The sequence below is a fragment of the Lutra lutra genome, chromosome 14 (assembly GCF_902655055.1).
Source record: "Lutra lutra chromosome 14, mLutLut1.2, whole genome shotgun sequence".
Lineage (NCBI taxonomy): Eukaryota > Metazoa > Chordata > Mammalia > Carnivora > Mustelidae > Lutra > Lutra lutra.
The window spans coordinates 52,146,090-52,170,622 of record NC_062291.1 but is presented as its reverse complement, the minus strand read 5'-3'; the positions used below and the strand labels follow the sequence as shown (position 1 = coordinate 52,170,622).

The 24,533-nt window shown below is 38.8% G+C and overlaps 1 long non-coding RNA gene across 1 annotated transcript in view; it reads right to left on the bottom strand.

Moving 5' to 3' along the window:
• Nucleotides 1-24,533, bottom strand: part of LOC125084848 (uncharacterized) — a 97,070-nt gene that overhangs the window by 44,928 nt on the left and 27,609 nt on the right. Inside the window, exon 2 of the long non-coding RNA XR_007122716.1 lies at nt 22,851-23,035. This is a non-coding gene — a long non-coding RNA (uncharacterized LOC125084848). The remainder of the gene's footprint in view (nt 1-22,850; nt 23,036-24,533) is intronic.

Genomic DNA, 24,533 nt, shown 5'->3' with positions numbered 1-24,533 from the left:
AATGCAGTAGCCTCAACAAATGTGTGATTTTTTTCTTTTATTATTCATAGGTTAGTTTTCTTTTTCAGCCCTTACATGAGCAGGCATTTCTTTCTTTCTTATTCTAAATCTTCCTTCTTAATACAATAAATCCTAAATCATAGCACAGCATGCTAATAGTGTCACTTCAAACACTGTTCTGACACAACTTTTGCCTTTCTTTTGCATCCCATGTTTAATGGATGCTAAGTAGGTACTTGTTAAAGTTTAATGAGTGAATGATTGCTTGCATGAATAAGCAAAGCAGAGTGAATAAACTAGCATTTTCATAGCTTTTCAGGAGAGAACTATCTTTGGGTAGGATAGGTGAATCTGGACATTTGCACTTTGGAAGGATGCACTGCAACAAAGAATTAGCTTAACTGTTACCCATACAAACCAAACAGGAATTTGGGGCTTTAAGACAGAAAGGAGGTAGAGGACAAAGAAAAGGAGGGGGACAGGTCGTTAAGCCATTCAGTGAGAGAAAGGTGCCCAGTGAGGAAATCCTGTGGGTGGAGTAATTAGATACATTTGTTAAAGATAGAACAATCTGCTCTATGAGTTTGAGTGGCAACACTGAGGTAGCAGAATCCCTCAGCTTCCCAACCCCCCTGCAGGGCTAACTATCCTCAGATGCCTTACATGGGCCATTTTTGTGCAAATTCATTCCTCTTCTAGATCAGATTGGAGAGTAAGGAGACGGAATAGCCATGAGAAAAATGTATGAGAGAAGTAAACATGTCAAGACTTCACTGAGAACAGGCACTCAAATCCCTAAGAGACCTAGGGGAGGTGAGCTCTGTGGGATCCACCAGGACTTGGATGCCTACAAGATGTGGACGGGCAGTTGAGGCAATTTTATTTAACTTTTTATGATGGTTAACTTTATAGGTCAGTTTAACTGGGCCACAGGGTGCCCAGACATTTGGTTAACATTATTCTGTTTGTGTTTGCAAGGATCTTTCTGGATGGGATTAACATTTGAATTGGCAGAGTGAATAAAGCAGATTGCCCTCGCCAATGTGGGTGGGTGCCATTGACCATGGGCCCATCTGTTGAAGGCCTGAATAGAACAAAAAAGGTTGAGTAAGATAGAGTTCACTCTCTCTGCCTGTCTTCTGACTGAGATACCGATCTATCCCTGCTTTTGAACTTGAAGCTTACACCAAGTGGAAGTTTATACCACGGCTTTCCTGGGTCTCCAGCTTGCCTACCACAAATCCTCAGACTTCTCAGCCTTCATGACCACATGAACTAAATTCCTTACTTTCTATACTTAAAAAAAATATATAATATATAAATAATGTATAAATATATAGTATTATAAATATAGAAATTAAAGAATATATATACAGTAAAGAATATATATTCCATTTCTCTGGAGAACCCAGACTAATACTCTCCTCTTTGTAATCTCTGAACCTACAAAGTTCTACTCAGACAATTTCCAAAAGTGAGGGGAGACAAGCCAGAGCACCTGATTAAGCAAGGATCTCATTCTCTCAGCCCAAATGAAGGCGTAGAAGACACACAGGCCAGTAAGAATAAGACAGACTCTAGGAACAGTTTAAGGAATATAAAGAAGAAACTTTATATTCAGAGAGGGAAATAAATAAAAGGAAAGGAGGAAGAAACTGGGGGTGAACAAGAGCTACATAAGAAAATGGTAGGGAGAAACTTCTTGTTGCAGAAAAAAAGAAGACAAAAATACCTGCCTCCGTAGGAGCAGCTTTGTCAAAAACCCGGAGAAGAAGAATGGAAGTGAGAAGAAAAGAAGCAGAGGGATTAGTGTACAGAGAAATCAAAGATAACATGAGTAATGGGCCCCATTGTAGGTAGAACTTGAGTCCAGAAGACTATGGAATACCTGAACCTCAGAGAGGACAAGAAGCACAGAAAGACATGAAGAGAGAAGAGTGCTCAGAGGAATACTTGACAGAGTAAGAAAGATCACCTGAACTTGGGACGAGCACAATTCCGAAGAGAAACATGGTGCACAAGTGGCAAAGGAACTCAAGGGCACCACGTGTTGCCTGAGGGACTCAGAAGAAAATACTAATGGAATTTTTGTGAAAAAAGCAAAATGGAACACAAAAAAAGGGAATTTACTGCTCCCAAAGAACGATATTGGAGGCTCTTCACTTGGTAATGATAGGACTTAGCCACAGTTTTTCTAGTGGCAATAGAAAGCAATTCAGGTTGGCTTAAGAAAGGGGAAAAGTTTTTTTATTAGAAGGAGACTGAGTAATTCGCTGAGCCCAAGGATAGCTAGACCACAGGAGGGAATGGAAACAGTAAATAGTTACCAAGAAAATTAGCCATGCTTTCCGTCCCTGCTTCTCTCTGAGTGTGTTCACTTCATCTTCCCAGCACAGAAGGTGGTGAAAGATGGCTGCCTCACAGTTTTATGAGTAAACATCAGCTCACTTCGAGGCACCCACAGAGGCTGACTCACCGAGGAAAAATACGACTGGACCTCTAGCTCAGCCATTTTGGTACAGGGGCAAAGGCAGATGACACACAATTGTTACAAAGGCCCCTCCCTTACTGGTGGGGATGATTGTCAGAGAAATGAAGTTGTTGGGGCGCCTGGGTGGCTCAGTGGGTTAAGCCGCTGCCTTCGGCTCAGGTCATGATCCCAGGTCCTGGGATCGAGCCCCACATCGGGCTTTCTGCTCAGCAGGGAGCCTGCTTCCTCCTCTCTCTCTGCCTGCCTCTCTGCTTACTTGTGATTTCTCTCTGTCAAATAAATAAATAAAATCTTTAAAAAAAAAAAAAAAGAAATGAAGTTGTTATGAGCCTAAAGGTCACTACTTCACTGGACAAATGGAAACATCAAAATAGAAGGTAAGAAGACAAAATATTTTTGAAGCACACATAGACAAGATCAGAAGAAGAGTTGCTGGTAATAAAACACAGTGGAAAAATCATATGATGAAAATAAAATCAAAGAGTAAAAAAGCACAAATTCTTTTTCTGCTTCTGCTGTCTGGGTAACTGTGACTCTTCAAATGTAACACAATTCTACTGGGTGAAATAGAACCTTTAATTACCAAACAAGAAAGACTGAGTACTTGCCAATGCCAACTCTTATTCTCCTGGCAATCCTAGAGCAAGACTGGCATCTGTGGGCTGAGGACCTTTGCCTCAATGCAAACTATGCTAAAAAAGAAAAAAAGAAAGATCACAAGGGGCACCTGGGTGGTTCAGTCAGTTGAGCATCCAACTCTTGGTTGCAGATCAGATATTGATCTCAGGGTTGTAAGATCAAGCCCTGAGTCAAGCACCACTCTCAGCACAGAGTCTGCTTCAAATTCTCTCTCCCTCTCCCTCTGCCCCTCCCACTGATTCTCTCTCTCCCTCTGTCTCAAACAAATAAATCTTAAAAATAGTTTTATACTTTCTTCATCATACTTAAGTTTCCAAATTTTCTATAATAACTATGTACTACCATTTTAATTAAGAAAAAATTATTCATATTTCTATAAAAGTCTTTAAATTCCCATGAACACAGAGACAAAAGAATAATTCAGTTCTACTCTACTGAGCACAATTCACTAAATATACCATAGAGCTCAAGCTAATTCCTTTTCTTTCTTTCTTTTTTTTTAAGATGTTATTTATTTATTTGAGAGAGAGAGACAGCATGAGTGGGGAGGAGAGGAAGAAGCAGGCTTCCCACTGAGAAGAGAGGCCTCAATCCCAGACCCTGGGATAATAACCTGAGCTGAAGGCAGATGCCTAACTGACTAAGACACCCAGGTACCCCAAGCTAATTCCTAATGCTGATATTCAGAGTAAACTAAGTTAAAGATATATGCCACGCTAACCAACTAGAATAACTGGCTGTGGAGACTTACCTATTTACTTGGCCTGTATTTGTCACAAATCTATTCTGTACCAGGCTCTAAGCTAAGTCATAAAGTTGTTAATAATGAACACTTGAAACATAAGCCCAGCCTCACAAAATTTGTGTTCTAGCATGATGGACAAAAGCAAGATAATTGAAAAACAAAATGACAACTTCTAACAAGTTCTGTGAAGGGGAAAGAGTTCATTGGGAAGTATTACGGGGGCACCTGGGTGGCATGAAACTCTTGGTTTCAGCTCAGGTTGTGATTTCAGGGTTGTGAGATTGAGCTATGAGTCAGGGTCCACGCTCAGCACAAAGTTTCCTTGATATTCTCTCCTGCTCTCCCTCTGCCCCTCCCCCTGTGCACATGCTCTCTCTCTCTCTCCAATAAGTAAATACATAAATCTTTTAAAAATAGTATTGCAGGCTGACATATGTAGATGGTTAGTGAGGGTATCTTTTAGGAGGTGACATTTAAGCTTAAGGGAAAGCATGGAAAGGAGGGAACAGCATATAATAAAGCTTGGAGGCAAGAATATGTTCAAAATCCTTGTGGAACCAAAAGACTAAGGCCCAGGGAGCAAAAGGAGCAGGTCTGGGATAGAACTATAGAGAGATAACCTCCATAACCAGGTTAAAATCTGAGTGTAGCTACCAAAATCATAACTTTGTTTTTAGAATGGTTAATCTGTGGCCCTTCTAGGGAAGCTGCTGTGTTGACAATAAAGCCACTTTCTCTCTGTAAAGAAAGTGTCTGCCATGAGAAGGTTGATCTTGATCTTGAGAGAGTTCTCATAGGTGGGCAGAAGGCAGATGCCTTGCCTTGGGTAAAAAGACTTAGAAAAAGAAACAAAACAAAAAATAAAGAAAAGAGAGGGAACGGAAAAGTAAAATAATGAACACTTTTTTAAAAATCGAGCACTAGGGGCGCCTGGGTGGCTCAGTGGGTTAAGCCTCTGCCTTCAGCTCAGGTCATGATCTCAGGGTTCTGGGATCGAGTCCCGCATCGGGCTCTCTGCTCACAGGGAGCCTGCTTCCCCCTCTCTCTCTGCCTGCCTCTCTGCCTACTTGTGATCTCTCTCTGTCACATAAATAAATAAAATCTAAAAAAAAAAAAATCGAGCACTATATGAAAAATGAGAGATAACCCTACAAGGCTAACTGGTGTGCACAAACTGTTTAACTATAATTGGTCTCATATAATGTTCTCATCTATCTTCAGTTTAATGTCCCTATAATATATTTGTTCTATTATTAGGAAAGAGGCAGAGTATAAATATTAAACATGGGACATACAATGTTTGGCTTTCTTAAACATCTGGAAACGTAGAAGAAATGTTGAGTACATCATATGTAAATGTCTTCTCCTTTAATCCTCTGGGAAGCTGCATTAAAAAATAAAATGGGACACATAAAAAAATAATTATCAAATGGAAAGGAAAAGAAAAATGAAGTGAAGACAGACATTAATTTTCCCACAACACTCTCCCCAAGTCTCACAACCACAAACCCTCTCAGGTACTTGAGCAAAGAACAGAGCCCACCCTCTCTAATATCCAAGTAATGTACACAAAATTCTGTAATAGAAATTCCTCGGCTTGTCCAGTATTATTTTAAAAGCTTCCCAAGCTGTGCAAACTGTTGTTCAGATTCTAGTATCCTTTCCCAGTCTGTCTTTTTAAAAAAGAAAGAGGAAATAATTAAGCTAATAAATTATATAAAAAGAGCTCATCTATTCATTGAGATCAAAAAGGCTAATTAGTGGAAAACACTGAAAGACAATGAAACTGATCTTTCTGTATTGTGCTGCCAAAAAAAAAAAAAAAATAGCATGGGCTCTTAAGTCCTGTGCCAAAGAGAATTCTCAGTTGGTTGGAAAGGAAATGAGACACAGATCTAAGTTTTCAGCAGAACATTCTCTTGCTCTTAAGGAATGTATAATCTATACTCTATGATGAAAGCTGTCTGTGGAAGCCTCCCAAAAGCAAATGGAACATGGGAACAGAGAAATTGGCTCATGACTCTACAGTCACTCCCACAAAACTGAAATCTTTTAAATGGAATAAGGAATTATTATTAAGAAATAATGTTACTAATCCTTTAGAGGCTTAATATTAATTATAAGAAAACAAATAGGCCAGATAGCAGAGCACTTTCAAACCTCCCTTCTTCCCAGCTGCCTGCCAAGGCTCCTGAAGGCGAGTGGCTGGGCATGGTCAGGCATGTATAGAACAGTCTTTCTGTTGCCCGCCCCCCTCAAACAATTGCCTTAAAAACGATCATTAATATTATCCTGCTGACGAAAATCAGCCAGGCTGATATGTTGGACCTCTGTGGTTTTACAAATCAGAGAAAAATCTCCGGATGTGACAGGATTTCTGGATATGGTAGAATCTGAACTCACCTCTTTTCTGTTTCTATTATATGGATTGCCACGATGTGGGGAGGGAAAACTGGTGGAGGAATTGGAGAAGGTGGATGGTTGGGATATCGTAACATGCTGACTTGGAGATGAACATGACCCAGGCCCTCCATGTAGGAGATAATTGGGCCAGTCCAATCTCTTACGAATCTTTCATTCCATTTGCCGCAGGATCCCGAGTGACCACAGCTACTGAAACAGGAGGAGTAGGGACTACTAACTAAAAGACTGCCTGTTTCTCTATCTTCATTTCCCTTCCAGTACCCTCTTCAAGGCTCTGTAGAAGGGAACTCAATAAGGGAAAGATTAATGAATTTGTTGAGCAAAACTGACAGCCAATTTGCAGAATTCAAACTAGACACCTTTAGTTGCCTCAAATAAATGACATGGGCCCCTTGGCATGGATAATTACTTGTACTCCCCACTTTTCAACATTGACATGCCTCAAATAGAGTTGCCACAGGCCTAGACTTGAGCCTGATAATGCAGGTCACTTTGTCAGGAGGAGAAAGAAGCACATTGGAAGACCAGGGCAGGCCTATGTCCCCAACCTCACAATGGGCTGAGAATGCTTCAGGCCCTGGAGGTTTTGAATGTCCCCTTATAGTGTTTTAGGGGAGCACTCCTCTTTGAATGCCTTATATTGGTGGAATCCCAGCTTGGAAAGCCAGTCCATGAGGTGCTAAGATACCATTGGATTCCTTGAAGTAACAGGCTTCTGCCATGCATTAAAAATAAGATTCCACATTTTAATGACAACTTTGGAAGATGATCTATATAATAAAACAGATTATCAGTGCCCCAATGACCATCTTGCCTACCTTAGGTAAATCTGATGTTTGACTGTCAAACATCTTGTTGCAAGAATATGCAAAGAAAACCACCTTGATATTGACCACATTTGTGCAGTTATTCAAGTCTTGATGACTTCTAGAGGATTCTTCTATCCCTATGTCACAACCTCCAAAGAAGCTGCAGAGATCTGGTCCATATTAAGCCTCTGAAGGCTTTATTTTATTCTTAGCTGCACTCATTGGTATAGGAGTCAGAGAGTATGTTTGTTTCTTTATGTTTTAATTACCAAAGGCAGTCCTTCATCGAAGAGTACAATACAAAAATCCTTAAAAGAATTACATGAAGCCAAGGGCTAGGATCCTGAAAACTTACTCCATGTAAGGGAGAGACCCCTCTCAGTAGAAAAGATACTGAACAGGCTCCAAATGTTGGAAACTTAGCATGTAGTGGGACATGATACCTGTACCACAATAGAAGGTTCAGCCATGCACCTAGAAGAACTGTCTTTCCTAGAGCCCAGGGTCCCTGCGGGGGGAGGGAGGGTGTCTTCTCATCTTCTCACTTCCATTCTAATTCACTCTAAATCACTCAAATTCACTCTAAAGAGAAATTGAATTTTTAAGGTCTATGAAGTGGGTCCCAAGCTTTGACAGGTTCCCTTGAGAAGAATTTCCTTTGTTCTAGATTCATTTTCTCTTGTCATGGTTTGGGTCCATGGATTTGACCAAGGATTAGAAGGTTCTGCCCAGAGCTCTGTGCCATTTTTCTGCCATTTAGGATCAGGTTACAATGTGAGAAATTAAACCAGCCGACCCTACCCAGAATACTTTCCTTCTCCTTTCCTGGTGAATGATCACTTCATTTGCAACAGTAAATTGGCTTATAAAAGAAAGCAATATTGACCTAAGTTCTCATTGTGAAAAGCAGTGGAGAAAGGAAATGGGGAAATTCTTGCAAATTTCCCTCTAGCCCCTTATCTGCCAAATAGAGCCGAATGAACCGAGTCATAGATGGTGTTTTGCATGTGTTCTGTTTCTCTGTGCCTCGTGTTTATAGCTCGTAGCTGCCTTGCCCTGTGAGATGTACTCTGCCAAATTTATTAGTCAGAGTTTAGCCTGATATTTGTTAAATGGGTTTTTTTCCACTAGCCTGCAGCTAAATGTAAATAAGTGTAATAGGATGCACTTATTTATGAAATGGGAAAATGCCAAAAAAAAAAAAAAAACCCTAGTGTCAAATGACTTCCAGGGGATTTAGATTAATTTGCATCTGCTCATCCTGTACCTGCTACACATTTGGAATGTCTGGGTCTTACCTAGGGCTAAAAAAAAAAAAAAAACCCTAAAAGTTATATTAAGGTGTTTGATATGTTATCTATCTGAGTGTACCTGAGAAAATTAATCGCCACTTTTTTAACTGCTTCATCTAAATAATCAAATGATTATTAGTTTTTTCTAATTATCTTATGTAATATGTTAAGATCTTTTGACGGAGAACCCGTGTCTTTAGACTTCAACAACAACATACTATTAATAAATTAAAAAGCATTATGGAAAGAAATTATTCAAGTTCGTTTCCCTCATCAAAGTATATTCTGACATTAATATACCAACATTAACTTAGTATTTAAATTGGCTTCTGTGCTCTTTTCTTGAGACACTATCTTGCTTTTACTTCTGTACTCAGAAGTGTATTTCCCCCCAGAGCATATGGTTTAATTATGCATTGGCATTGTTGATGGAAAAGGGAAAGATAGCACGTAAATTGCTATATAATCACAGCCTAGTAGCTCTTAAAAGGGCAGTGGATTGAGAAAAATTAATAGCAATTTCACAAATGCAATAGAGTGTATAGGAAATGCCCCGCTAATGCTCATATCCACATGCTTTCCTTTTCTAGGCAACATCTGGGTAGAAAGGTGGAATATTCTCTTAGACTCCACCATTGACTATACTATCCTGAATCCAGAGCTTGACAAAGAAGGGATCTACTGAGAGACATGTTATTCATTCAGAGAATATTGATGTAACACTAAATTATACCAGACTCTCTTTCATGAAGGTTAAAGAACCAACTTGTAGTAAAATCTAGAACCTGGCATGGAATCTGTTTCTGTGGCTAGTCTATCTTCTTAGAGGAGGGTGGGCATATTCTCAAAGTGTTATATAGAGGGGGGTGGAATTCCAACAAAGGCAAAAGTGCTTAGCCCTCAATATTGTAGGCACAAAACCACAAGGTTCAACTCACTGCTCTACTGCTCGCCAACTGAGTAACCTTGGGCAACTTGCAGAACCTTCTTGAGCTTCAGTTTTCTCATTCGTATGGTAGTAAAAGTAGCCACCTCTTAATATTCTTGAGCATGATAAGTGACCACATACATTCTAAGATTTTTAGCTATTATTTTTCAAAATGCTTAATGGTATCCCATTGGATCCTGGGCCAATGAAGCTGAGCCCCTAGAGCTGTCTTCTTTCATGGTAGGTCTTTGTGTAGAGACAATTTAGACAGACTCGATAATGTCTGTCTTATGTAGCCTTCAGATCTTGAATTTAAAACCCCTCTGGCGAGTTGGGGAACAAGGCTGGAGCCAGCCTATTAACCTCGGTAATTTTTATATGACAAAAGAAAAGGCTTGAACTGATGGGTAAGTGTAGAAAATGATGTGGTGTTCTATTATTTTGGCCCCTGAGCAGTCTTCAGCACAAACTCTTTCAGTTTTTAATCTCCCAAGCTTTCTGATTTTAAAAGGAGCTAAAAGCTAACACACATACACTGTAACAAAAAAACATAAGCCTCAGAGTTCAAAGTCATATATCTTCATCTGGATATAATTTTCTACAAAGGTTGCATTTCATTGTCTTTACACAATAGTTTCACGTAAAGTTCAAAACCATTTCCATAAAAACTACATATTAGAATAGACTGGGCTGTGTGTGGGACACATCACAAAGGATAGAGAACTTCAAGATCTATCCATATGACCATTTTATTTTCAACATTCTGAAATATGGCTTGTGGTCTTGATCATGGTAGTGGTATTTGTCATGAAGAAGAAAGAAATAGTCAACATAGACATAGACTTTTTCCACACATGCCCAAAAGGTGAAGATTGGACAATCACCTACCTCATTTTATTCAATAAATTCAATAAATAAAATAAATTTATTCAATAAATTCTTCTTAAACTCCTCTGTAAACTAAGTGCTGGGCTAAATTAAAATAACATGCAAAATCATACCTGCCTTCAAGAAGCTTTAAGTCAAGTAAATAAATGGAATATATATATGCATATATATTCATATTAATATATTATATTGTATATAATATAATATATATAAACTATATATATGTAGTTCTACATATGTGGCTCATACAAAATAGTCAACATGAATTAAGTAGACCAGAAATGCAAACAAGGAAGGAATCTTTGCTGATAGGCTCATATTAAGCTCAGATAAGATGGCAGCATTAACTGAGCAGTAAAGGATGAATAGTTAATCACAGAACATTGCAAGCTTTCAAACAGTACATGTTAAAAGAATTATTCTCACTACTTTTTACCAGCCAAAATGTAAGGTGGCCATTCTAAGCAGAGAAGCCTGTGGGGGCCAAAGCTTACAGAAATTATATCCATCCTTTAAGACCCAACACCAATGCAGTCTCTCTTGCAAAGATTTCTCTGATCCCCCCAAACTATCTAACGCTGATTTCTTCCATTATTATGGCTTACTTGGTATGAGAAAAATGCCTATGCTTATTTTATCCCCCTCCATTCATTAGGACTTCATTCCTCCTTAAAAGCCAAATTCTTGTCTTATTCATCTTCATCCATAAACACCCCTCTTGACATCACCAATTATTTGTTTAAAGATTTGTTTGAAGTTAAGAAACAAATTTCAAAGAGTGGTAAGTCCTCTAATGATAACCGCAGCCTTCCCCACTTCATGCCATGATGTAGCTGGTTTTGGAAGAACATAAAATTAAAGCGGAGACCACTGCAAAGGCAGCTGAGAGAATGGATGTGCTTATTCTAAAGCTTTCTACTGAGAGATGAAATCTCCGAATGGAGTCCTTTCGTTTGAACCGGTTGATCCTGATTTATCTGTATTACTCTTGGCTCCATTTATACAAAGAAAAGAGAGGAACTGGGCAAAGACCCAGTAGGTTGAATCAATGTCAAAAATCAATTCTGTATGCCTCTTTCTTCCCCTTCAGTAGCAGATTATTTTTTTATTTTTCCCCTGGATTGCTCAAATGACGAGGTGACGTTTCTATTTCACGTTTCCTGTGGTTTTACAACCTAAGGGTCAGCTGATGTTACATCTTTGCCACATGGACATGTAACTGCACAGGATTCCAAGGTCCAAAAACACGTCTCAGAAAGAAATGAAGTGAGAATTGCCGGTAACTACGGGTCAGAAAGATCAAGAATATGAATTATTCAAGCCAAAAATATTATCTGTCTCCATCAAATGGTGAGAAAGGAGTGACGAGAAGCTGGGCAAGCAGGGGTTTTGTTTCTGCGCTGCCATTTCCCACAATCTGTAGGACCTGGGACAAGTCATTGAGTTATTTATTCACTGGGTTTCCCCATTGACCAAAGCCATCTCCCTTCCAGTGCGGAGGTTTTATGGCTCCAAATGTGACCTCCCTCCCTGGGAGCTGTCAGAATCAGATCTAGAGCACTGGGCTTACAACATGGCAGTCCAGCCCATTTTAGCAATTCCTGCTTTTTAATATCACCAAACATGAGGCTTCATTTTGGAAGCCTTTTCATCTGGAAGGTTTTAGAAAGCAATCAGCAGTTTGGGTTTTTTCTTTATTTTGTAACTTTTTTGGAATTTGACGGAACAGAACAGGAAACAATTTTATGTAGCAGATAGTGGAGATGGACCTGTGTAGGCCTCAGCAAAAAGATTAAATGGTCCCAATTCTTTTCATTGGGTTTCTCTTCCTCCTGTCACTGAGCATTTACGCAGAATTACGCATTCAGCTCTCAAGATACTATTTCTCCTAGTCTGCATTATCCTTCACTTAACGCGTTAGCAGACCAGGGGTCCCCGTCTCAAATGTCTGCCAGGGCCAGGAAGGTAACACAGCCAGGTTGAGAATACTATGAGAAAAGAGAGCTGGGGGAGGAGCGCGCGGGTGTTGAGGGTGAAGCACAGACTGCAGACCAAACCTAAAGATATTTAAATCAATTTAAAATAAACAAAAGCATGCCAGCCAAATAAAACAATTGTTCTTGTGCAATTCGGCCAGAACTTTTAGTCCTGTTATAAACTCTTTAAAATCAAGGGTCATCTTACTCAGCTTTTTACCTCCAGCATCATGGAAGAGAGTTTGAGCTAGAGCAAGCGCTCCCGTTAAGTATTTGTTGAATTAAATTAATGGCAAAGGAGCAGCTCTGGAAGCTTAGATATGCTGACACCTAGTGGTGGGGGAGAGGGATTGCTTATGACTACAGGGCAGAAACCACAAGACTTTCTTAGAGTCAACATTTGCTGAACGCTATGCAGGAGCTTCCTGTTGAATTAATATTCAATTCTCACAAAAGCTCCAAGAATTAAGTACCATCGTTACCACATTTAAAGCTGATGCGACCAGGTTTTCAGTTAAGAAATTTCCCAAGGTCATAAAAAGAGGGAACTGAGATTTAGTTGGAATTCTGGCTGAGAACTGAAATTTAAGTGGAAGGAGAAAAAAAAAATCTTCAGCTGTCTTGACTCAGCCAGTGTTTTGTATAACGAAAATATGTGTATTAAACAACTTCAACTTAGGTTATTGAATTCCATGGAATATTCAAAACAAATGTGCTTTTCTTGCTTTTTAGCTAATACTTCTGATGTCGCCTACTCTGACTCTTGTAACCCTAAGGCTTTAACAGGGTGTCAAGAGTTCCCCCCGCCCAAAAAAAGTTGATTGCAAATGCCTCCTGAGGCTTCTTTCATACCACAGGTGAAACTAGAGGGAGGAGGAACACACAGCCATGAGAGAGAAGGAATTCCCGCCATTTGTAACAACATGGGTGGAACTTGATCATTATGCCAGGAAAAAGCCAGACGGACAAATGTTGTGTGGTGTCATTTTTTTGTGGAAGCTTTAAAAAAAAAAGTCAAATTCGTAAAAACCGTGGAAAAGTGGTTTCCAGAGGCATAGAGGGGTAGGCAGTAAAAGGAAGAGGGAGAGGTGAGTAAAAAGGGATAAACTCTCAGTTCTAAGATGAATGAGGTCTGAGGATCTCATGGAAAACACGGCGGCTGTCTAGAGTTGAGAACACTGTATAGTACAATTAAAATTTGCTAGGAGAGCGGAACTTAAATGTTCTCATCAAAATTAAAAGATAAATATGAAAGGTGATGTACACGTTAATTAGGGGGACAGGAGGGGTCCTTTCACAATGTATACTTGTATCCAATCGCCATGTTTAAATATCTTATAATTATATATGCCAATTATACTTCAATAAAGATGAATTTAAGAGAGAAAGAAAAGGGAGAAGGGAAATAGAGCCTTTCATGACTTGTCTGATTTTCCTACTAAGTTAAAATGAACACGTTGGTCCCCCAGACACCTCCTGCCTCTGGAACATCTGTTCACACAGGTCAGGATGCCTTTTCTTGGGTCTTTCTCCTACTGGACTCTATTAATAGAAGTTGTTATTTTGGTCGCAAAGCTCACATCTCATTTGTAGAATTCTCCAGTCACAGTGACCCTCCTACTTTATTCTTCCCTTTAAAAAGAGACGGTCGCTCCTGATTTCCCCCCTCCTACCTGCTACTTAATCAGCAGACAAGGATGGTAGACAATTGAACAGCCTGCCTTGGCTTCAGAGCCCCATGAACAAAAATCACAAGGAGTTTCCCCCCTAGATGCCCCAAAAGGAGACAGTGTAACATCGTGGGCATGAAGGTGGACTCTTGAGTCAGGCTGATGTGAGGTTGTGCTATAACCCCCTTATTTCGTGAGTATATGACCTTGGAAAATTCAGTTTCTTCCTCTGTGAAATGAGACTATGCTATCGCTCTCTCTCTCTCATAATTATCGTGAAGATCAAATAAACTCAGATAATGCTAATAAAGCTCTCCACAGAATGGCTGGCCCGACAGAATGGCCTGGGCTGTGTTTCAAGAGTTAACAGTTAAATGAGCAAGAATAAAAACTTAAAAGTAAGCGAAAACAAGATCCCATCCTGTTGGAGTACAGCAACAGAATACAATATTTTTGAGTGTTTGGGAGTTCTGGCCAAAATAAAGTTGATGGTCATGGGTTCTGTTCTGACCAGGAACATGCAAAACCCCTGCCTCTCATGGGAAGTGCCCTGACTTGGTTGCTCATGGTCCCAGGAGGTCGGAGAGCAGTGCCAACATTTCTGGACTGTCCCCTGCTGCTTGCCTCATGGTATGAGCATGGCTCTCTCCCCTCTCTCCCTTAGATCCTCTCCCTTCCTTCAGCTGCTTGACATGAGAAAGCTGCCATTTCTTTATTTACTAGGCTGTTCCCAAACCTGTGTAGGTGATCCTTTTTGTGCCAGGCCTCCATGTTCTTTGGTGTGGAGCCAAGACAAAGATGGATCGCTTCTTCACTAAAACTGACCACCTCTCACTGCATAATATCCTGGCTGTTCTATGCATAAAAGCCCTTTGTCCACCATGACAGAAAAGCTCATTTTGCCACAGTTCTCTTTAGGAGCATGGCCCGTTGTGTTTCCCCCAAGCTTTTTCAGGGTCTTTCTTCCCATTGCCCTCATAAACAATTTTTATTTCAGTTCTGTTTTCTGGGAGGCAGCAGAAGGTGGTTAAGAGGATAATTCTAGTTACAAAAAGACATGGATTTGGGTCTTGCCCTGCACCTCGGATGTCTCCCCTATAAAACCTGGCATGGCTGTGTCCAGACCCACAAGAGACCTTTGTGTATTAGGGAAGGATCCTCAAATGTCCTGATGGACAGAGTCTGGGGAGTGGCACAACAGCTGGATTTCATGCTCTGCTTATCTCTTACCCAACTGTGTACAGCCATCCGGAGAACAACACAGTACTTTATAAGACATGTGGAGCATGAAATAAGATAATAGATATAAAATAAGATACCAGATATGGTCTAGTGCCTGGCTCATGGCAAGCACTCAACATATAGCTACTTCTTTTATTATTTCTATCCATCAGACATAGCACTGCCCTCTTCTCTAATCTCCTCTCATCTTGGTCCTCCATTTCATCAAACAACCAATAGAAGGTTTTATTTATCAATTCATCTGAAAAACAAATTCAAAATATTTTGAATGTCATGAGGTAAAACTGGAAATATTTATAAAAGGATTTCATCAGTATATCCCCCAATTAAATGGCAGTGGTGAACAGATAAGGAGTGTTTTTTGTATCACTTTCTGGACAGTACAAAACAACCTGATGTTCTCAAAAGAAGACCATTTGGAGATCATTCAATGGCTTCTTAAAACAAAGTTTTCTTGAACAAAAGTTCTTATATGAGCTGAATATTAGATGTGCTAGGCATGACAGGTAACAGCATTGTAGGTATGCCAGAAAATGGGTTTTGGAGATGCATGCTGAAAAATTGGGGGATGAAGTATCATGATATCGTTAATTTACTTTAAAATAGTTCAGCAATAGTGTATGTCATGTCAGTTAAAAGTTTACATAAAAATAAGTCAGCTGAGAAATGATTATGTTAAAAATGCTAATATTTGTTGGCTGTAGGAGATAAGATACCCTGTTTTGAAATTTTTCATTAACCAAAAAAATAATAATAAGGTAAGAAACCAAGTGCCTAGTAAAAAGAAAAAAAATTAAAAAGAAATCAGTTCTTAGTTTCCAACTCTATCTCAGAAAATGTTTAAACAACTTTGGTCTACTTTGCACGGAGGAATTAAGATTCTCTCTCTACAGGGGTGCATGGGTGGCTCAGTTGGTTAAGCGTGTGCTTTGGCTCAGGTCATGATCCCAGAGTCCTGGGATGGAGCCCCACATCAGGCTCCCTACTCAGCAGGGAGTCTGCTTCTCTCCCTCTCCCCCTGCTGTTGCTACCCCTCCTTGTGTTCTGCCTCTCTCTTTCTCTCAAATAAATAAATAATTTTTTAAATTATTAACAAAAAACAGAATGCTCTCAATGGTGAATCTTCATGATCATTGAAAATGAGCAACAGTGACCAGATGGCCTCTAATATTATTTGATTTTTATTATTGGCTCCATTCTTCTCAGGAGAAATTTATTCTCAGGCATGTATTTATATAAACCAGTTTAATGTAGTAATACCTGAATTCCACTATTTATTTTTTTAATTTCTATATTTTTTAAAAATTTCAGTGTGGTTGACACATAATGTTACAACATTAGTTTTAGGTTCACAACTTAGTGGCTTGACAAGTTCATGCATTGTGTTATATTCATCACAAGTGTAGCTACCATCTTCCCATTACAATGCTGGTACAATATCATTAACTATATTTTTTATGCTGTGGTTTTTATTCCCTTGATTTATTCATTCTATAACTGGAAGACTGTACCTGTTTCCCCTTCACCCATTTTGCCCTTTCCCCCACTGCAACCATTAGTTATAGTCTTTTATAGGTCTGATTCTACTTTTTATTTGTTTATTTATTTGTGGGTTTTTTTCTTTTAGATTCCACTTATGAGTGGAATCATATGGTATTTTTCTTTCTCAGACTGACTTGTTTCACTTAGCATAACACCCTCTAGGTCCATCCATGTCATCTCAAATGGCATAACCTCATCTTTTTAATGGACATAATATTCCAGTGTGTGCATGTGTGTGTGTGTGTGTGTGTGTGTGTGTGTTACATTTGTGTTATCTATTCATCTACTGATGGACACTTAGGTTGCTTCCATATCTCGGCTATTATAAATAATGCTGCAGTAAACATAGGGGTGCATGTGTCTTTTTGAATTAGTGCTTGGATTATTGGATCATATGGTATTTCTATTTTTAATTTTTAATTGTGGTAGTACATTCCCATCAACGGTGAACAAGGATTCCTTTTTCTCACATCCTTGCCAACACTCGTTGTTTCTTTTCATTTTGATTTTAGCCATTCTAACTGGTATAAAGTGATACTTACTGTGGTTTTGATTTGCATTTCCCTGATGATTAGTAATGTTGAGCATCTTTTCATGTGTCTGTTGGCTATCTCTACGTCTTTGGGAAAAAATGTCTATTCAAGTCCTCTGCCCGTATTTTAATCTGATTGTTTTGGGGGCATTGAGTTGCATAAATTCTTTCTATTTATGGCTATTAATATCTTACTAGATATATCATTTGCAAAGATCTTCTCCCATTAAGTAGGTTGTCTTTTAGTTTTGTTGATTGTTTCTCTTGCTGCGCAAAAGCTTTTTATTTGAATGTCATCTCAGTAGTTTATCTTAGCTTTTGTTTCCCTTGCCTGGGGAGAATACCTGGAAAAATGTTGTTCAAGCTGATGTCAGAGAACTGACTACCTATGTTCTCTTCTAGGATTTTTATGGTTTCAGGTCTCACATTTAGGTCTTTAATACATTTTGAGTTTATTTTTCTGTATGAGGTTATAAAGTGATCTAGTTTTATTCTTTTATATGTAGCTGTCCAGTTTTCCCAATGCCATTTATTGAAAAGACTGTCTTTTCTCCATTAGATATTATTGCCTCCTTAGCTTAGATTAATTGAGCATATAATTGTGGCTTTATTTCTTAGATCTTTATTCTGTTCTGTTGATCTATGTGCCTACTTTTGTGCCAGTACCATACTGTTTTGATTTTATTTTTTAAATTTCTAAATAACATTGCTTCCTTCTACTTAATTTGATGGTTATTTTCCATTTATGGCAAGTGATTCTTAAATTCCATTTATAGTCATTTCCCTTTCAAATAAATTTATTTAAGTAGAAAAGTGAGTTGATTTAAAGAAAATTGTTAGCGGAAATTATGATGGTCATAACTGAATGGCAGAAGTTTGGAAAATACCGGGCTAAAGAAAAGAGAAAAATTAAAATGAGTTTAAGCAAATTGTGTTCCTTAAAAGATTAGTTTCAAAATATGCTCCCAGGGAAAAAAAAAAAAGAAAAAGAAAAAAAACCTACTTTGCAGTAAAATGGGTTTGGGAAACACTGTATACTCTATCACCCCCTAAGAGATTCACAGTGCATATTAGCATATTAAAAGCTTGAGGAAGTTCTGTAATAAAGAAACTCATTTGATTTTAAGTCAGCAGTTCCCAAATTTATTTGACCAGAAAATTTTTTTTCCCCTAAATAAAACTATTAACATTGAGATTCACTTTAAGAAATGCTGGTGGTAAGGAGTTTTATGTTTAGGGAAGAAGGGCTTGCTAGGATTGATGAGAATAAACATCAGCTGGAGCCTGCCTTTCTCGCTCTCTCCTTGCTTGGTCCTTTCAGAGGATCAGAGAGCAGAGGAGCTGACAAAGCAACAGGGGAGGGCTGATATGGAAGAGAGAAGACCCAAATAACAGATGAGATGTTGAGTAGCTCAACAGCAGGTCAGATCCCATAACAGAAATAACTCAGCAGGAATCTCGGAGGCAGTCAACTCTGCATAAGCAAATGGGAGGCGGGGAAGATTTTAAGGCTGAGTTAAGAAAAAGGAGGTGTTGTGTAAATTGCAAAAGTAGCTCAGAAGAATTCAAGCTTGAGTTTTAAGAGTACTGTTTGCTTTCAGAATGCATTCTAGACATTAACATTCAAACTCGGGGTACTATTTTATTTTTCTGACATTTCCCTACTTATTATTGTGTCCTGGAAAATAACCTAGGCAATTACAATTACTAGGTAAAAGGTGAAAGAGTGCTTCATGAATTAAAAAGGCACTTTAAAGAACTATTTTTCAATGTCTGCTTAACATTTCCAAATCTGCCTGTTTAATAAAGATGGTTTTAACCTGAAAAGCTCCATAATTCAGAGAGAAATGTGTGAGTAGAATGAAGAAGGAGAAGATCATCTTAATCAGAGAATGGGCTCATCTTCGAAGCCCAAGATACAAAACACAAAGGAAGACATTGAAAAAAGTGTCATTCTATTAACCCAGCAATGATAAACACAATAGCATTTGACCTGAGACACTGAACCTCTTTGGAATAAAGACTAGCACTCAACTATGAAGAGCTTGATGCATTTCTAGAGTAAAGAAGTGGAATAATTGAGGAGGCAAATTTTGCATTAAAACCCAAAATACATCTACATGTCTAACATAAAGTAGGGGTGTTGTAAATGTCAGCCATTAATTCCTTCACAACAACTATTTTGTCCATTCCCTGCCTTCAACATTTCTCAGTGTGCTGTGCCTGGGAGGACTTATATTCTTACCTTATGTTGTCAAGAAAAGGAAATAATAGGACCTGAAAAATTCAAGCTGGCTTATTATAGTAGACAATAGCTAAAGAATTGGGGAAGGAAAGCAGTTTTTCCCAAAACACATAGATTGAAGAAATTTGAAGGATAAAGGAAAAAAAGTCTAGTGTTCCCTTGATTTTCTAAATATGAGTGTGCTAGAAGCAGACCACACTACGAATTACTGACAAAGTGAGAACCAGCAATGTTAATGAGGACAGCCTGCTTATGGTGGGGCTTATGGTGAGAATGTATCCTGCCTCTCCTACCTGCTTTGATGTGGTTTTCTTCTCATTTGCCCACCCAATGCATTGTCATCACTCAGGCAGCCCTTAAGTTTTATTAAGAGGAAATTGTCCCTAATGTATCTGTAGACTCGATGTGTCCATGGGAGGAAGTGAGTTCAGGATCTTCCTACTTGCCATCTTGAACTGGAACTTCAAAGAAAAAATTTTTTTAATTAAAAAGGGAGGGGCTTGGTCTGAATTACAGATTTTTGAATGTAGATTCCATACGGCCACGAGGTTCATAAAGCCCTTGAAATTATACACATATGGATTTTCTGGGGGAGAGGATCCATAGCTTCTATTAGATTCTCAAAGGGAAATGACCCAAAAAAGGACAAGAACTATTAGACCAGGTTATTTCTTTTTTTTTTTTAAAGATTTTATTTATTTATTTGACAGAGAGAGATCACAAGTAGACGGAGAGGCAGGCAGAGAGAGAGAGAGAGGGAAGCAGGCTCCCTGCTGAGCAGAGAGCCCGATGTGGGCCTCGATCCCAGGACCCTGAGATCATGACCTGAGCTGAAGGCAGCGGCTTAACCCACTGAGCCACCCAGGCGCCCTAGACCAGGTTATTTCTAAGCCTAGCCCAGGTGAATATTAATTCAGAACCACTTAAAAAAGAAATACCTTTATTTGATTGTTATCTTAATAGTTGATTGTTAAACCATATGTTCACACTAGTTTAAATAAATGGTTCAATTGAAAGAAAACACTTAATTCTTTTTTTAAAAGATCTTAAAAAGCTAAAATTCATTTTCTCCTCCATGCTAAAAAACTCCCAACAGATTTGGCATGATTGGTAGAGTAATAGAAAACCTAGAGCTCAAACAATTATCTAAATGAGTGCAGAGTTGATTTCAAATTCACAAATTAGAATTAAGGTTGCACTGAAAATCTGGAAGTGATTCTACCCTTGAGTGTTTAACTGATTTCATTTTAGGCCTTGTTTAAGAAGAAGAATACTAAGTTGAGTAAGTGAAGAATTTTCCCAACTCAAAAAAATATTCACAATGTGTCCAGAAAGCAAAGGACTAAAGCAATGATGTAAATATATAAGAAGGGGTTTAAATAACTAAAACACTTGTCTTAATTACACACTGGACAAAAATCAGTTCTTCTTTAGGCGCTCAAATTGTCCAGTTGAGTTGTTTGTCCTGATTAAATTAGACAAAATAGATATTTGCTCTCTACCTTACTCTTCCATGACAATGACCTCAACAAATGTATTTTTATAGATGTTTCTTCTAAACTTTTAAAGATAAGCTATATTGATTGGATAGAGAAATATTTCTTTATTTAAACTCAATTTCTTCATTTCTTAGATTCCGACCAGAGGAGTTATTTTTGGAGGCTACTGACAGTGGCTTCTTTGGTATCAACTTGAGTAGCCAGTAAGTAGGATGTGAGATCTACATCCCAGACAGTATTATGGGTTGGGTTTTATTCCTGATACCACTGCTTATCATTTTTTGCTTCAGGTCCTCTTTTTTCTTTCCTTTTTTTTCATGTTATGTTAGTCAGTATGCAGTACGTCATTAGTTTTTGATGTAGTGTTCCATGATTCATTGTTTACATATAACACCCGTGCTCCATGCAGTCATGCCCTCCTTAATACTCATCACTGGGCTCACCCATCCCCTAGCCTCCTCCTGTCTAAAACCCTCAGTTTGTTTCCCAGAGTCCATAGTCTCTCATGGTTCATCTCCCACTCTGATTTCTCCCCCTTCATTTTTCCCTTCCTTCTCCTAATGTCCTCCATGCTATTCCTTATGTTCCTCAAGTAAATGAAACCATATGATAATTGACTTTCTCTGTTTGACTTATTTCACTTAGCCTAATCTCCTCCAGTTCCATCCACGTTGATGCAAAAGTTGGGTATTCATCTTTTCTGATGGCTGCATAATATTCCATTGTATATATGGACCACATCTTCTTTATCCATTTGTCTGTTGAAGGGCATCTTGGCTCATTCCACAGTTTGGCTATTGTGGACATTGCTGCTATGAACATTGGGGTGCATATGGCCCTTCTTTTCACTATATCTCTATCTTTGGGGTAAGTACCCAGTAATGCAATTGCTGGCTCCTAGCATAGATCTATTTTTAATTTTTTGAGAAACTTCCACACCGTTTCCCAAAGTGGCTGCACCAACTTTCATTCCCACCAACAGTGTAAGAGGGTTTCCCTTTCTCTACAACTTCTCCAACATTTGTTGTTTCTTGCCTTAGCAATTTTTGCCATTCTAACTGGTGTAAGGTAGTATCTCAATGTGGTTTTGATTTTAATTTCTCTGATGGCTAATAATGATGAACATTTTTTCATGTGTCTGTTTGCTATTTGTAGGTCTTCTTTGGAGAAGTGTCTGCTCATGTCTTCTGCCCATTTTTTGACTTATTTGTTTTTTCGGTGTTGAGTTTGAGAAGTTCTTTATAGATCTTGGATATCTGCCCTATTTCTGTAGTGTCATTTGCAAATATCTTCTCCCATTCTGTGAGTTGCATACTTGTTTTACTGACTGTTTCCTTTGCTGTGCAGAAGCTTTTTATCTTGATGAAGTCCCAAAAGTTCATTTTCTTTTTTGTTTCCCTTGCCTTTGGAGACATGTTTTGGAAGGAAGTTGTTGTGGCCAATGTTGAAGAGCCTTTGTTCTCGTCTAGGATTTTGATGGATTCCTCTCTCACATTGAGGTCTTTCATCCATTTTGAGTTCAATGAGAATTAGATCCTGTAGCTTCACCTAATAGGGATATCAACAACTGCTCCTGGTTTAGTAGGATGTGAAGATCAAGTAGAGGTTATTTACTACTTTCTTAATCTTCACCTTCCACTAAACAAGGACCAGTTGCTGATATCCCTATTAGTTGAAGCTACAGGATCTTATTCTCATTAATCTCCCACACAATAGTCTGCACTGATTCCTGCAGAGGTCCAATGGGAACCACCTGGATAATGATCACATGTTTCCTGTATGGCTGATATGATTGGGTAAGAAACCGACTAAGGTCTCTTCCCAAAAGGCATATTCTCACTCTTCAAGGCATACTCCTCCTTAATTACTTTATTTTAAGAGCTAGAGAAACCCTAGTGGTTTTTAGAAGGGATGGGTATAATGGGTACCTTGCTTGTTGTGCTGTCACCAGCTTTGCATTGCCAGAAGTACACCGTCACATCCCAGGAGACTGAGAGCAGGAACTGGCCATGTGAAGCCAACAAACTGGGATGGTGATTCTTCAGCTGTGCTAGGAGATCACAGGATGCATTTTATCGTGGGAAAGCCTCTTCATGATGGGGATTTTACCCTGCTGGAGAAAGAAAATCATGTTTAGAAGTGGGCGAACAGATGGTGATGATCTGGAACCCTCAAAAGCTGGGATCTAGAGGATGTCTTGAGTAGTCAGCTGCTCAGCCCCCTCAGGAAAAGGAGGTTCCCAAAGAGAAGACCGAGTTGGATTGTTTCTTGCAATACTACTTAAATGTCACTTCAATAAGCTTACCTTGAACACACTATTTAAAATCAGACCTACTGACACCCCTGAGTGTCCATTGTTTGCTCCACTCTACCTTTTCCATAGCCCTTATCTTTTCTATATACTATAGTCAACTTATTAAAGACTTACTTTAATTTTCATCATCCTATGTCTCTATCAGAATGTAAGTACCACACAGGCAGAGATCTTTGTTTGGTTCATGAAAATTCAGTTGAACCATATAAAATGAGATTTCCATTTTGGGGGGGTTAATACAGAACTGTGTCCCAAGAATACAGCATAGTGTCTGCTACGTAGTAGGCCCTTAGTGAATATTTACCAAATGAATCGTGGAGAAGTAGCACTGATTCTGCATGTCAGTGAGATAGCAAGAAAGATTATGTGGGAAGTATTTTCATTTATGGTTTAAATTTTCCACTAAGCATCATCTAAGCATCATCTTCCAGGGAAAAGAAGGGCTTGAAGAATCCATTCTGCTGCAAATATTTTATGTATGTTAAGGTGTATAAAGTGATATGGGAGGAATTGACATCAGCACCCATACCTACACCTCTTCTAAAAATTCATTTCAAACATCCCACTCTAGCTGCCAGACTGCTGCCTCCCTCATTCTGGCACTTTTGCTGCAACAGAGAATAGAGGGGCTCCATTCCAGTGAATCTACATCTTTTTCCTTATCCATTTACCTCTTACAGCCTTACATCCCTCCTTATCTCCCCATGGCTCATCATGATGATCAGTCCATTATAAATATTCTCTCTCCATCACACCTTCCTGGTAAACCCTCCTTACTGCCTATAACCAACTCTCCACTTCTACCTGAGAAACTGAATCAATGTCTGTTTGTTCATATAAGGAAACCAGAGTTTCAAATTAAGAGATTTGCACAAGGTATACATTGTTAACCATAGGAGTAATCTTTTTTTTTTTTTTTTTTTTTAAGTAAGATCTACACACAACTTGGGCTAAAACTCATGACCCCAAGATAAAGAGTCCCATGTTCTGCTGACTGAGCCAGCCAGGTGCCCCACCATGAGGACAATCATAATAACACCCAACATTCATTAAGCAAATGTTTTATATCATACATTGTCAGAAATGTGATGTCCTTCATTTTCATAAGAGCCCTCTTCCCCTATAGATTAATATGCTGAGGTTCAGGGAGATTAAGTAAGTTGCCCAAGTCACCCTGCTAGCCAGTAGTCTACATTTCAGTCAACCACTGTTTATTAAGCTAGTAATCTCAGCAAGGAAGGTACTGGGGACTAAGCCTACACTTGTAGACAGAAGACACAATTTTTGCCCTAATAAT